We start from the raw sequence: 13,821 nt of genomic DNA, 5'->3' as shown, positions 1-13,821 counted from the left end.
GGGGGGGCAAATCATATTTCAAACGGGGCCATCCCGTGCCCCCCCTTCTGTCCCACCCCCTTCTCACATGGTCGAGTTACAAACCCACAAGATAAGCAGCGCCCACATCCTCAGTTTTCATAAATTAATTTCTGTATTACAGTTTTGACTTATTACCCCCCCCCCCACCTCGAGTCTCTCTCCCTCTTTTCTTTGTCATTACTCAAGTAGCCATCCTCAGGACAAACACACCACACCTTACATGTCGTGTCACAACCCTAGCTGAAATTCAACCCCCCAGACAAACATAACTCATAAACTGTATTAGTCTTATATCATAAATGTCTGTTTAAGAACCGCCCAAATGTTCTGTCTTATTGATGTTTCTTGCACTGGTTTAGATTATTTAAAATTAACATTATAATTAAACGTTTTTTTGCCTTCAAAATAAAAAAAATATGGGTGCCCGGATAGCTCAGTTGGTAGAGCAGGCGACCATTTAAAGAGGTTTACTGTTTGACGCAGCGGCCGCAGGTTCGACTCCGACATGTGGCCCTTTGCTGGACGTCATTTACCCTCTCTCCTCTTTCATGTTGTCTGCTGTCCTGTCAAAAATAAAGGCCAGAAATGCCCAAACTAAAAGTAACAAAAACATCATTAATCAGAAAAAACAGCAGCACACAGTGTAGGTACCAAATTGGGATTCAACTAATTTACCCTGTGACACAATCAATGTACAATCTAAAGCTGCTCTAATCAATAGTGTGAGCAGCATTGATCAAAACTTGGAAACCCATGAAATTGTAAAAATGTTGCTGATTCCTCTTTTAGCTGGTAGCCACAGTAGCTGGGATGTCCACTGATGCTCCATATCTCACGGCTGCAGAATCCAATCATCACAAGCTGGTGACATACCGTATCATAGAGCAGTTGCTGTAACGTCCACACGTTGTTTTCATCGGTCCTTCAGATCTTTACTGTAACAAAGTACATTTCATTACCCGCAGTGACTTACGTATAAATCAACCTCATCACTGATGCCATGCACGTTTTATTTTAATTCGCATGAATCCAGCCATCTTAAAGTTTAATTGGGAATTTTATGTCACCTGCAGGTGACAGGAGACGTATTATTCCCCCCCCCCCTCCAACACCTGTCGTCCACCAAGGTCATCCTCAATGAGGCCCTGCCCATGGAACAACAGGGCTGCCTGATTTGCATGCATAATGCTGCACGTCTATGTTAAATAGCTTATCAAAAGGGGACACTTTCTTCCGGGAAAAAAAGAATGGCTCCGTTTTCAATGGCACAGCTGGGTTTTGTTCTGTGTGATACTGCGGGGAAAGGTTTGCACAGTGCAACATCTCCTGGTTTGTGTTTTACACTAGCAGGAGAAGTGAGGGCCTTTTTTATTGCAGTGAGGAATGGCTAGGAGCTGGAGTTTAAATATTAATAAAGTGCTAAACTTTGAACTTGATATTAAAAGTCCAGTGCTCCAAGTATTAAATTGCAAGAGTCGGTTGCTGCAGGCAGCATATTTACAGAAGGGAAATGACGTTTGGTCACTGTGGTGGAGTAACGCAGGGAGAATGAAATGCCATTTCATCCCAATGAACGTGACATTTTTTCTTCCATCTTCTCCCCGTACCTCTCAGAGAGGAAGTCAGAGGTGTGACCTTTTCTAGTTTCCTTGAGGCTTTGCTCGAGAAAATGCCTTTCGATATTTTGCTGTGCATCTGAGCTAATTGAATCTAAAAGAATACGCGTAGACCGAGGCCTGTGGTAATGAGAGCAGAGCTGCCTCCGCACAAAAGGTCTGTAAATTGACAGAAAAGGCGGGCGATCCCTTTGACAATTTGGCTCAGACAGAGCCTCCAAAGGGCAATCCCCCACCCTGCCTGATCCTCGGTGGGAGCCAAAAGGGCACCGAGGGACGAGTGTGGAGTTATAGCCTCTAACCCACAGATCCAGATGTCCACTTCATCAGTCAGACATCCTTCTGATACTCCATAACTCACAAGCTCAAGGTGGAAATATATTAGTAACGAAACTGAAATCAGGGGTTTGCTCTGGCACAGCAAAGTTAAAGGATAGGTTGACATTTTTTTTTTCAAGTTTGTCTTAAAATAAAGGTTTCACGGGGCGCCCTGGTAGCTCACCTTGCAGAGCGTGCCCCCGTGTACCGAGGCATTGAATCTGACCTGCGGCCCTTTGCTGCATGTCTTCCCCCCTTTCCCGTCTACAGCTGTCCCATCAATTAAATGCACCTCAAAACATATCTTTAAAACAACAAAAATTGATTTAACAAGTTTTTTTTTACTGTTTCAATATTCATAAAGGGTTTCAATTAAACCTAATACTTGTACTTGCTGCAAGGGTTCTCCACAGGCCTCTCTCAATCAAAACACAGCCCTTTTGATGATGTTGTGAAGTTGCGTAGGATCATGGGAGTTATCGTCATTGTTAAACAATCCCCATTGCCTATGAAAATGTATTTATTCATGGATGAGATGAGCATTAAAGTTTTTTTATGTAGCAACCTGTACTGTTTTTTGTTGCTTGCTGCGATTCTAAAATTGGCCAGCTGAAAGTACAATATCCCAATATATTTCGTGAATGACTTAAGTCCATAAATCTCATACTTTTCTCCTTAATTAACATCACTTGAAGATAACGTTGCTGAAATACAGAATGCTGCAAATTAACGGGTCACAGCAGTTAATTTCTCCATTGGTCAGTCTGAAACATTTTTATTTAGTTATAGAGTCCAAGAAAATACTTTTGTCATGCTATTTGATTTTAATTTTGTATGTATGTTTGGTATGCCATGAAAATAAAGGTCATCAGCAACTACTTTTCGTCTTAGTATTTGTTGCTGAAAGTTACAGTGAGCAGGCTGTTTTCATTTGTACATATAGGCCTAGCTACCAAAAAGTAATGCACTGGAATTGCGAAGCGTTCCATATTTGTTTTGGTGTTTGCACCACAATGACCGGGGCCGTATAGGAACGCTGTGGACCGCAGGGAGGATGTCGGCGTGGATGGGTGCGTCACAAAACACAGCGCTTTTAACCCTTGTGATGCCTTAGGGTCAAATGTGACCTGTTTTTCAAAATGTCAGTATCAGAAATATGGGTTTCTTTTTAACTACCTAATTGTAATTATTAAAAAATGACAAGGATGATTGCATACATTGCGCTTCGCAAGTACAACAAAAGATAGGATCTCCACTTCCATTGAATTTGTTTGTTTTTTATAAAAAGATATTGCATTTGAAAAAAAAATTAACCTTGACCTATAACCTTCTGTAATCATCCTTCCTTCAATATGAGTCTAGATTATTCATAATTGTGTCATTAGGAATAATTTCCTGAAAATGAAGTTTATTGACCATGTATTCCAAAAACGGGTGTAACCCTGGTAATAACTTGGTGTTAGTGGGATTTACATGGTGGTGAAAATAAGTTAGAAAAAAAAGAGACAAAACCATTGAAAAAAATGACAAACGTGAACGATTTTCAGGATGAGAAGTGCAAGGTGGAATAGAAGACAACACAAGGGTAAAGCCGGGGGGGCAGAGTTGGCTTCCGGGCGAAAACAAAATACTTTGACCCAGAAAACGCATTTGTTCCTTGTGAGTGGTCCAAACCTAGATATTTGTTGATGTTTTTGATGTGATTTTTGTGCAGAAACAAAACTGTTGTTGCCACAGGACACGCACTTTTTCTGGCTAAACTCCACTACCACGCCCCCTGAAATGAGCTTCATCTGGCGGTGCCCGTAGCCCGCTCTCGGTCACCTATTGGCGGCTACATCGCAAATACAAACTGCCGCTGATCCACATCTGTGGTAAACTTTTTTTAACTAAAACTGTATTCCATACCAGCTCACTCACACACAAACACATCCTGGCATAATTGTCATTTTCTGCAAAAAAAGGGTCACATGTCCTTACCGGAAAGGAGCGCACACAACACACACAATACAGTTAAACCATGAGAAGATCTTGTGAATACCTGTTGATTAAGACAGCGGTTATAGGGCTCGAAATAACAATAATACCAAAGCTTTATGCAGCTTCTCTGCTGCAGCCTGACTGGCAGAAAGAATCGTGCTGAGCTCGGCTTTTTATGGAAATGCATTAGTTAAAAAAAAAACATGCTGAGCAACACACAAAAAAACCCAAAACGTCAAAATATCAATACATTAAATTACTCTAATGCACACACACACTGACCTACTATATGTAATTACACCAAAGATTGCAGTAGATAGGCCATTCAAATTTGAACAGTAGTGTTTGTTGTCACAATTGATTCATTTACATTTATCCTTCTTTCTGCACTCTGGTCCAATACAGTGTAGTTACCTGTAAAACTCAATAAAGCAGTCTGCTACTCCTGATACTCTCCCTCAGTTATTACACTTAGCTTTGACATTGACAGGACAACCATTTTATACACAAAGTAAAACCACCTTCCCCAAACTGTTTTTAATGGCAGAAAAGACAAGGTTAGGATACAGCATGGCAGCAAATCTGTCCCTGGGGGGTTGTAGATGAGTAACAATGAACTGTCTTTGGAGAAACACAACCCACTCATGAATAAAGACATAAAAATCATATTAACAGCAGGCTGCACTCACATACAGTGAGGCCTGTAATCAGTTAAAAGAATTCCAGCTTACCCCCATCTACCAGGTAGACTCTACCTGACCCAACCCCCACATCCCTCTGCAGGGCATTGGATGGTGATACACCAGCACACACGCAGGAGGAATATCCTGCTCTGATAATTAAGATTCATGTAAGATAGAGAGAGGATTATACAACACCCGACCAAGCGCGCCCTATGACGGTGAAGGTCTCCTAGATTTGTGACAGTAGTGGTTGAGGCCAGTGTGATACCATCGTGAGTAACTATCTTTTGATAATGATGTTCAGCACAATAACTTCAGTTTTGTCTGACTTGATCAGAAAATTGTAGGTCCTCCATCATTTTATTTCTTTAAAGCATGTTTGAAGTTTAGCTAGCTGACTGGCTTTGTCTGGCTTGATTCATAGGTATAATTGGGTGTCATCCACGTAGCAATGAATGTTAATTGAGTGTTTCCTAACAATTTTGCCCAGAGGAAGCATGTAGAATTGTCCAAGCACTGAGCCTTGTGGAACACCATGGCCTGCTTTAGCACTTAGATTTAGTGCGACAGTAGCAAGGAAAAACTCGCTTATAGGGAGAAACATTGAGTGGTGAGGAAAACGTCATTTTATTTTGTAACATAAAAATAAAATAGATAATTCACCATTTAATTTCTGGTTGATTCCGTTACCGTTGATCATCTGTCCGTTGTCGTATGAAGCCCGCCCTGACAACGTGATTTGTCCGAACAGCTCTTGTTCGAGCGTAGTTGCTCCACAACGGGGGTCCAGACCCAACTTCCCGACCTCAAATATAGTGGGCGGGGCTAAGTTCGGCAGGTGTCTAGGCAACCGTTAACATGAGATCAAAATCAGAAAAGGTTTATTTGCCACATTAAGTACATCTGTGTGGCATTTACCTTGGTGAAAGGTAAATGGACTTATTTTATAGATATGTTTTAATCTTAACAAAAACACAAATCACCTTTACATATTACAGGAACCATTCACCATTCATACACTGTGTCCAAGGTTAGGATACACACTCACACACGTTTCCACTCCGATGGAGCAGCATTGAGGGCAACTCAGGGTTCAATGTCTTGCCCAACGACACTTTGACATGGGGCTGCAGGGTCAGGGATTGAATCACCAACCTTCTGATTGGCAGGCCACCACTCTGCAAAATTAATATGAGATAAACAATAAGTACCAAAAAATAAATGCATACATACAAAGATGGTATATCTGGATATAATTATAGCTTGATACAAGTTTCCAAGACAGCAGTCACTTGCTTAAATGAAAAGTGCTCACTTTTTGGCCCTCTGCAGTACATTAGTGCCTTGCTCAATGGTTTTCAGTCCCACGCTGCCTGCACACTTTACACTAGGCTGACATCACACACACTTTTCTAAGCTGTGGGGGAGTATTACAATCATGCAATAATTAAAGTTACCAAATTACTCTTTTTTATGAAAGAGGTGTATGAGCAAAACGCTTTGGGGTTTTTTGCCACAGAATTTGTTTTTTTACTTGTTTGATTTTTTTGTTTTAGTAGTCAATAGGAAATCTGTGTCCAGATCTCTCAGCACATCCATGATCCTAAGTGAGAGGAAACGTTGCAGCTGAATGGGCTTTGGTTATTTTTCTGTATCAGAGGAGGGCTTGCTGAGTTAGGTGAACTAAATCAAACTGAATTTTAAATTCTTCCTCTTTTGTGAAAAGAAATATACACTAGAATGCTACTTTAAAAACAGGACAAAACTGTTTTTTTTAAATATATTTTTTATATTTAATATGTCCATGTAAGCCTCTGATGCACGGCCTTAACTCCACATAGTGTAAGCTACCAATCGTTATGTATGGTTTAGGGTGTTTGTGTGTGCGTGTGTGTGTGTGTGTGTGTGGGGGGGGGGGGGGGGGGGGGGGGGGTTGCAGTTTCTTGTCACTGTGTTCCTTTTGTTTTGATGGCTGTAGTTTTCTCAGAGATTTTTGGAACTCATTTTTTGCCTGCCTGCTTGCCTCAGGACTTCCTTTGTTGTTTGCACCGTTTGCTATTGAATCCTCAAAACTATTCACTGCCCACCCGGTTCTGCATTTGGGTCCAAGCCTCGCCACTCCGGTGACAAAATTTAATTAACATTATACGTCAAAATTAAAGGTAAAAAATAACCGCGTGAAGAGATCCCGGACAAGATGTGGCAACACATCGTCTTGACAAGTTTTTTTAACACGCCCAAGATTACTAGCAGACAAAGAACACTAAAAACCCTGCTGGATGCTTTGCAACGATATGGAGCCACATTCACATGTTTTGAAGCTGCGGGAAAATACAACCTCTCTGGCATTGTATGCACTCTTTGCTCTGTGAGTTACTAAAATACAAAATCCCCCAAACTTGTCTTGTTCTATCTGTGGGAGATATAGAAGGTGTCATGACTCCGGCATCATGACTCTGTATAGCCGGTGTTTTGTGTTGCTCTAACCTGAAATCTCTATGTCCTGAGTATCTTGAACGCATCACTGCTGATTCTCTAACTACACACACCCGCTGTCATCTGCAATCTGCACACCTGGTCCTGATTACCAACTCTGCTCCATATAAGCCATGACCTGCCAGCCATTCCCTGCTGGATCCTTAACGTGACCATATCACATATTGGGAGTCAAATCTGCTTGGCCAACTACTTCAGCCACAGTCCTGGATCTGCACAAATCCTCCAGCCTCCTATTCCACCCACTGCTTACCTTCTGGACTTACCTGTTGCTACATTGCTATTCCTAATAAATTCTCACCTTATTATTCCTACTTACCTTGTCCTGGTCTGCTTCTGGGTTCCTGTTTCAGACAAATCGTGACAGAAGAATCCGTGCATAAAGGAGACAAATATCTGGTCAGGGTTATTCTTGCTGATACATAAAGAGCCATCATTAAGAACTTGCTCCTGATGCACCTGATTGCAACCAATGGCTGATCATCATCAGTGATATTCTTATGATAAAGAAACTCACATTAAAAACTATGGAAGACTCGTTTTCGAAAGGCTAGGAAAAATGGCTAATGTACATGGAAAAAAAGAGGCGTAAGTGTAAAATATTGTAGGTTTTTACTAGAATGAAAGGAAATGCATGTCAGGTTTTATAAAATGGCTGGCAGAGAGAGATTTGTGGTAAGTGGGCTAAGGCGTGCACAACGCAATGCTCCTTTAATCCCTGACTGTCAAGAGTGTATACCTTGAAAGAACAAGAGCAAAAGTTCCTCAGCTCCCCCACCCACATGCAGCCGTCCACCCAGGAACAATAAAAGCCGACCGGGGTCCTGCTGATGTCTGGGCCCTCCCAGAGAAGACATTTCAGAGCGGCCCGGCGCTCGTAACAGGCAGCTCTGAGAGCAGCCAGCAGCGATTAAAGTGACATCAGCACTAAGGAAACAGTGCACCGTGCCATTCCCTCAAGGAAAATCATAGGCCTATTTCCAGCTGTATTTCACTCCACATAATTCAACATGAATTTTAGTGCTACAATTAAGACCTGGGATGTGTTCTACTGAAGAGCAAAGATCAGACCAGAGTGATTGAGCCCTTGTGGAAAATAATATTTCAAAACAGAAGAAAGTGACCAAAGGTTGGAATTCACAGCAGAGAGAAGCTTTTTTAACATTATATACATGTTGTAGTCATCACACTTAGAACTAACATGACTGAACAGGGAAAAAAGGATAAAATGTCTTAACTTTTAGTTAATTCTGGGAATTGCAGTGAAAAATAGCCAGACAATGAGTATTGCATTTTTAGATTCACACCTCCAACTGTGACTTAATTTGAAAGCTCTCACCAGTGTAACAGTGGGTTAGATGTTGAACCTGGCTGCAGGGGTTAGCTCCCATTCAGCCAGGATTAGTGAGGTCCAACACTGATGTTGCATGATAAGACCTGGATCTCAGTGGGACTGGGAGCCAGCATGCACAATTCCAGGACGTTGAAACCAAAGCTGTTAATTGCAATTCAGACGTGATTGATTATTTTAATGGCTGTCAATCAATTACATTTTTTTAATCACGATTACTCACTTGAGTGTCTTAGTAACTCGCAATAAATTTGTAAATGAAATGATGATTTACAATCAAAATATATTATAAGTCGCTAACGTGGGTCTGAAAAGTTGCTAAATCTAGGTAGAAAGTTGCCAAGTTGGCAAGACTAGCTCTGTTTCCATCCACGTGTTTTCATCTGAATTAAGTGATACCGAATGAAAATGCCTTCTGGAAACAGTAGAATTTGAATTTGAATATTGACTAGAAGGACATACGTTCAGTGTCATCAGTTTTTATCCTGATCCATATTCGGCTTATGTGATAAACGCTGATAGAAACCCTATTTGCCTAATAAATAATGAATAGCAATTAGGTTTTAGGTCATTTTATGGTTACAACCCGCCACAAAACAAAGAAGTTTTAGTTAACGTCCCACAGTATTTCTTCTCTGTCTGCACACATGGGGGGGGGGCAACAAAGACAGATGGAAGAGGAGATGAGAGACTTTCTGAATTTTATTAATCAGGAACTCGTGAAGGAAACGGCCAACAAAGGTTAGGACAAGCCGTGGGACGTCCTGATCACTCACATCCACACCAACTATTACAATTTTGAAATGAAAGTCTAACAAAACGTGGGTTATAGCGGTGAGTGTTAAAGACTCAGCGCCCAAACTGCAACCCACCTATCCAATCATCCTGCACCGCCGAGCTGTCAGGAGAAGTTAGCCTTCAGGGTATTCTGCCAGAAACCTTTAGCTGTCTGCTGTATGGTCTTCTACCCACCAAAGTGCCATAACATTTCCAGCATCACTGTTTTTTAATTTTCCAAATGAAACTTTCCAAACTCTCTGCATCCTTTGACTCATCCAGATAAATCTGGACATATGAACTCCTTTCTTGTTGCAGATGAGACTTCCTTGACTGTAGCTCCTGATTTCTTTTGTATTATTAAGTATGCATGCATCAGCTTCAGGTTTTGGAATTAGCGATGATGGTAACAACAACAGCAACGATATGGAGGAATAACGTTATTCTTTTTTATTTTTATTGAATTTTTTAAATGTTTTTTTTTTTCATTAATTTGCTAATTAAGTCCAAAAAAGTAATTACATTTCATACAGCAAAGTTCATCATTGGTTACTGAAGCGTATTCCTCCATCAAAGGCATTGTCTTCTTTGTGTGCAATAACACTGCAGATGGCTCAGCCCAGTTAACTTTAAAAAACCCTAAAAACTAGACAAATCCATTAGAATGAATTGTGTATTGATGATTGATTATATACACAGCACATGATATACAAATATGCTTGGCATTTAGCCTACAAAGGACAATATTTTTAATTATACCAATTTGTTTTCATCTTACAGTTTAGCCCGTTTCCAAAGTTGTTTTGGCCTTTCTTGCTCTACTTCACCAACTGGACAGAGATTCATAAGGGAAACCCAGTAATACTCGCAGGGGAAGTGGGAGTACAGCTGAGGAGGCGAACAGAGAGGTAGAACGTGACAACTGTCGACTACTTTTGATTTCCAAAAGATCTGTCAACCATTGTGACTGTTCCAAGCTTATTATTACAGATATTCTGAAGCAATTATGGAGAATCGGTCCTAAGGGTAAATGATGGCCTGTCTATTGGTAACGCATAAGTGAATGATCCCTCAGTCTGTGGGCAGCCATAGCTGCTGGGTTATCTTTCCTCTGCGGCCCACAGAGATGTAGCCACATAGACTGACTCATTACTTCCCTTTACAGCCTGTCACAACAGCGACAGCCCCGGGGGATCATACCTGACGTGGAGTACAGAAAGGGAAGAAGGTAAGTAGTTTCATAAAAACTAGATTATATCTGTCAGATTTTATTTTGCGTGGCAGTTTAGTGAAAACTAGCAATCACATTTGCGGTTGGTGCACCTTATCACATTGCAATTGCAGGCTCTTTATTCTTAGAGACATTTGATAAAAAACCCAGTCCATGTAATAAAGTCCAGCGGCAGGCGGTGGTTGGATGCAGCTTTCTGATCTGCCGTGGTGGGGTGCTAAGCAGAGTGATTATTTTCAAGCAGAGATGGATGAAAGTGAGTGAAATACCAATTTGAAGGTCACAACCTTTCGTTGATCTGAGCAGATGGACCGGTTTGTGATCTGAACCTTTCAGATGGAGGGCCGGTGCTACACTGCGTGTCCAAACACGGGGAACTCAAAGACATGGGTTGTTTTTTTTAAATATGAAAACCACTGTAACGTACAGTGGCTTGAGAAAGTTTACACTCCCAAGCTAAAGCTGATTAAAAAGAGGAATAAAAATCTTTTGGAAATTGATCTTAATGCCTTAATTAAAAAAAAAATTGGAAAATCCAACCTTTTAAAGACACAAATTTACTTTGTCAATGAATAATGTATCGTGAATAAAGACATGCTCTTCCTTGAAATACAGAGGGCATAAATTTATACACACGTTTTAAATTCCCATAGAAGCAGGATATTTTTATTTTTAAAGGCCAGTTATTACATGGATCAAGATACTATGCCTAGAGATTAGCATGGGGAACTTTCCATAAGATCATCTCTCAATGCAAATCAAACCATTTATTAGGCTAAATGAAGTAACGCCATGCCAATCTCTCAGTGTGGTGAAGGGTATGTGATGATGTGGGGGGGTATTTTAATTCCAAAGGCCAAGGGAATTTGATCAGGATGCATAGTATCCTGATCCATGAAATAAATGGCCTTTAATGATAAAAATCTGCCTGCCTCTATGGGAATTTAACATAGGGGGGTGTATACTTATGCCCCCTGTATTTTTAAAGAAAAACGTTTATTTATTTAGGGAGTCTAAAGTCTAATATGGGCCCGATACCCGGCCCGTGTGTGAGCTCTGATGGAAAGATTTTCCCGAATCCCGGCCCCAGGAGGGTAAATAGGGTAAGGAATGAAATGCGAGACTCTAGTCTGAACTGCCAATCATCTGAGAATGTAATGTGATGTTTGGATTCAACCTGATGCAAAACTGTGAATTAAGGTAAGTGTGTGATATTGAATTCCTAATTGCTCATCAAAAACTAATCAATTGTAAAAATGATATTTGTGATAATACCGATTTATGTCTATTCTAACTATCACAAGGCACTCAATGACATCAGTGTATTTCTTTTTTTTATCCATTACAGTTCCGAGGCGTTGGTAAAGTCACATTCAAGGTTGCAGTCAATAGTGGTGATGTGTTGCATTACAGTAAAAAGGGCAACAAACTGAAGCCAATAAAACCCCAGACCTGCACCTCTCCACTGATGGAGTCAACCCAGTGGATCTCATTTCAGCCTGTAACATTACACGCTGTGACAGGCTTGATAACACTTTTAATTGCATCCCTCTGAGCTTTTCTCTGATGCCTGAGACAAATTGACTTTGGGCTAAAAGTCAGATGGTATATATTTACTGCAGTCTCCAGCAAATAATCCTTTGTAAATTTGATCTGCAGCCCACAAATAGCAAGTGGAAAACACAGGGGAGCAGAGTTATCCTCCCATCTGCCCAGAGCTCTTTATCTCCCCCTATTTATGTGTTAGTGAGAAAGCTCAACGCACTGCAATGTAAAAGCACTTCCATAAAAAGTTGTACATTTACGATAAAACTGCAAATAAAACTAAATCTAATTAAGACATGCAGTCACCAAATTGTCAATACAAAAAACCACAACACAAGCTACAGCTGATCCGCCAGCGGATGGCAGGCAATGGCGGCATGGAGAGGGAGGCTGGGCACCGATCTTCTTAATGTACTGTGCTGCAGTAAGACAGAGACGGGCTTGGACATGCTTAGAAGTCATAGTGTTAGTGGTACTGGGACAAAATCGGAGGGGGGTGCAGTCAGGAGTGGGGAAGCCGACACTCATTACATATTAACATTTTTAAAAACCTGTTATGTGCTCCATCCAAAATCTTCCTCCACTTACATGCTCTGGCTGATAGCTAATACCCAAATTGAATTCCAGTGATGGATCACATATAATGAAAGCTATCTTCTCAGGCTTCAAGTTAAGTGTTTGTGTCTGATCAGCAGTGGAGCGAACCAATCAGCCTCCGGGGAGGAGCTACAGCCGTGGTTTAGGTGGGTGTAATGGCGGTGACTAAAATGTAAGATTCACTATAACTATAGGTGCATATGAAGGTAAACGTGGTGCAACATGTGAGAGCTTGTAGAATACGATGTGAGAACTTGCAGAACCTAAAATCAAAATATTTGCTCTTGTCAAAAATGTTAACAGCTGTGTTCTGAATGTGAAGTTATGGAAAAAATATTCCCAAATGTGTTGATTGATATTTACGTGAACACAATGACAGCCGCAAACTTGCATTCATTTTCCATCACCACCACAAGTCAGTGATTACAACCTGTCGAATCTGTCACTGCAACTTCACATCTGTGCTCTGTCGCATCACAAAGTGGCCAATCTGCGTCTTGAGTTTTGGCAATACATTTGGTCCAACATTAATTTGTACCTGTGGACTTAGGTTGTGGAGTTCTGAGCCAACCGAACGGGGAAAACAGGGTTTCTATCGCCAGATTAGGGACAATGCTATCCGGCTAATTTATGTAGCATGGAAGCTTGGTGGAATAACAACCTAGCGTCAGCCAACTAACCTGCCAACCCGTTTCTAAATAAATACTTTTTAATAATCTAAATATTTTTTAACAGTCAAACTGAAACACTGGCGGTGAGCCCCAGGTCCTGCAGCTGTAGCCACAGAAGCTCTCATTAGTGTAAATATTTTTTACAAATCTTTCAACCCAAGTTCAGATTTTTGGTTCTGCAAGTTCTCACATTGTATTCTACAAGTTCTCACCTTTTGCAACACATTCCAGCCCAGTCTCATGGCAGTTCGTGAAATGGTTATTAAATCTATTGTTTGATACAGTATACAGGGACACAATTTTTAAGTAATGTTTTTCAAAGGGAAGGACTTTTCGGGACAACAGCACGTTTAGGGTAGTGAGTAATATTGAAAAGCCGAAAATCCGTGTTAGGAGTTTGGTTGGTGGGGGGGGGGGGGTCAAATGACAAAGGGCTTTCACCCCGGAGACCAGGGATTGCGTACTGCGTGTGACGGTTTCTTTCCCCGTTGTTCCTTTCCAAACCACAACGGTCCCTCCGCCAGCATGTGGGGTC

General features: G+C 41.1%; 1 long non-coding RNA gene across 1 annotated transcript in view; it reads left to right on the top strand.

The window, feature by feature from the left end:
• LOC116690626 (uncharacterized) overlaps window positions 1-13,604 on the top strand; it is an 18,191-nt gene extending 4,587 nt beyond the window's left edge. Inside the window, exons 2-3 of the long non-coding RNA XR_004332314.1 lie at window positions 11,462-11,467; window positions 13,594-13,604. This is a non-coding gene — a long non-coding RNA (uncharacterized LOC116690626). The remainder of the gene's footprint in view (window positions 1-11,461; window positions 11,468-13,593) is intronic.
• The last annotated feature ends 217 nt before the right edge of the window (window positions 13,605-13,821 follow it).

This window comes from Etheostoma spectabile, chromosome 6 (assembly GCF_008692095.1).
Source record: "Etheostoma spectabile isolate EspeVRDwgs_2016 chromosome 6, UIUC_Espe_1.0, whole genome shotgun sequence".
Classification (NCBI taxonomy): domain Eukaryota; kingdom Metazoa; phylum Chordata; class Actinopteri; order Perciformes; family Percidae; genus Etheostoma; species Etheostoma spectabile.
The sequence above is the reverse complement of the archived record's forward strand: the minus strand, read 5'-3'. Positions and strand labels throughout refer to the sequence as shown.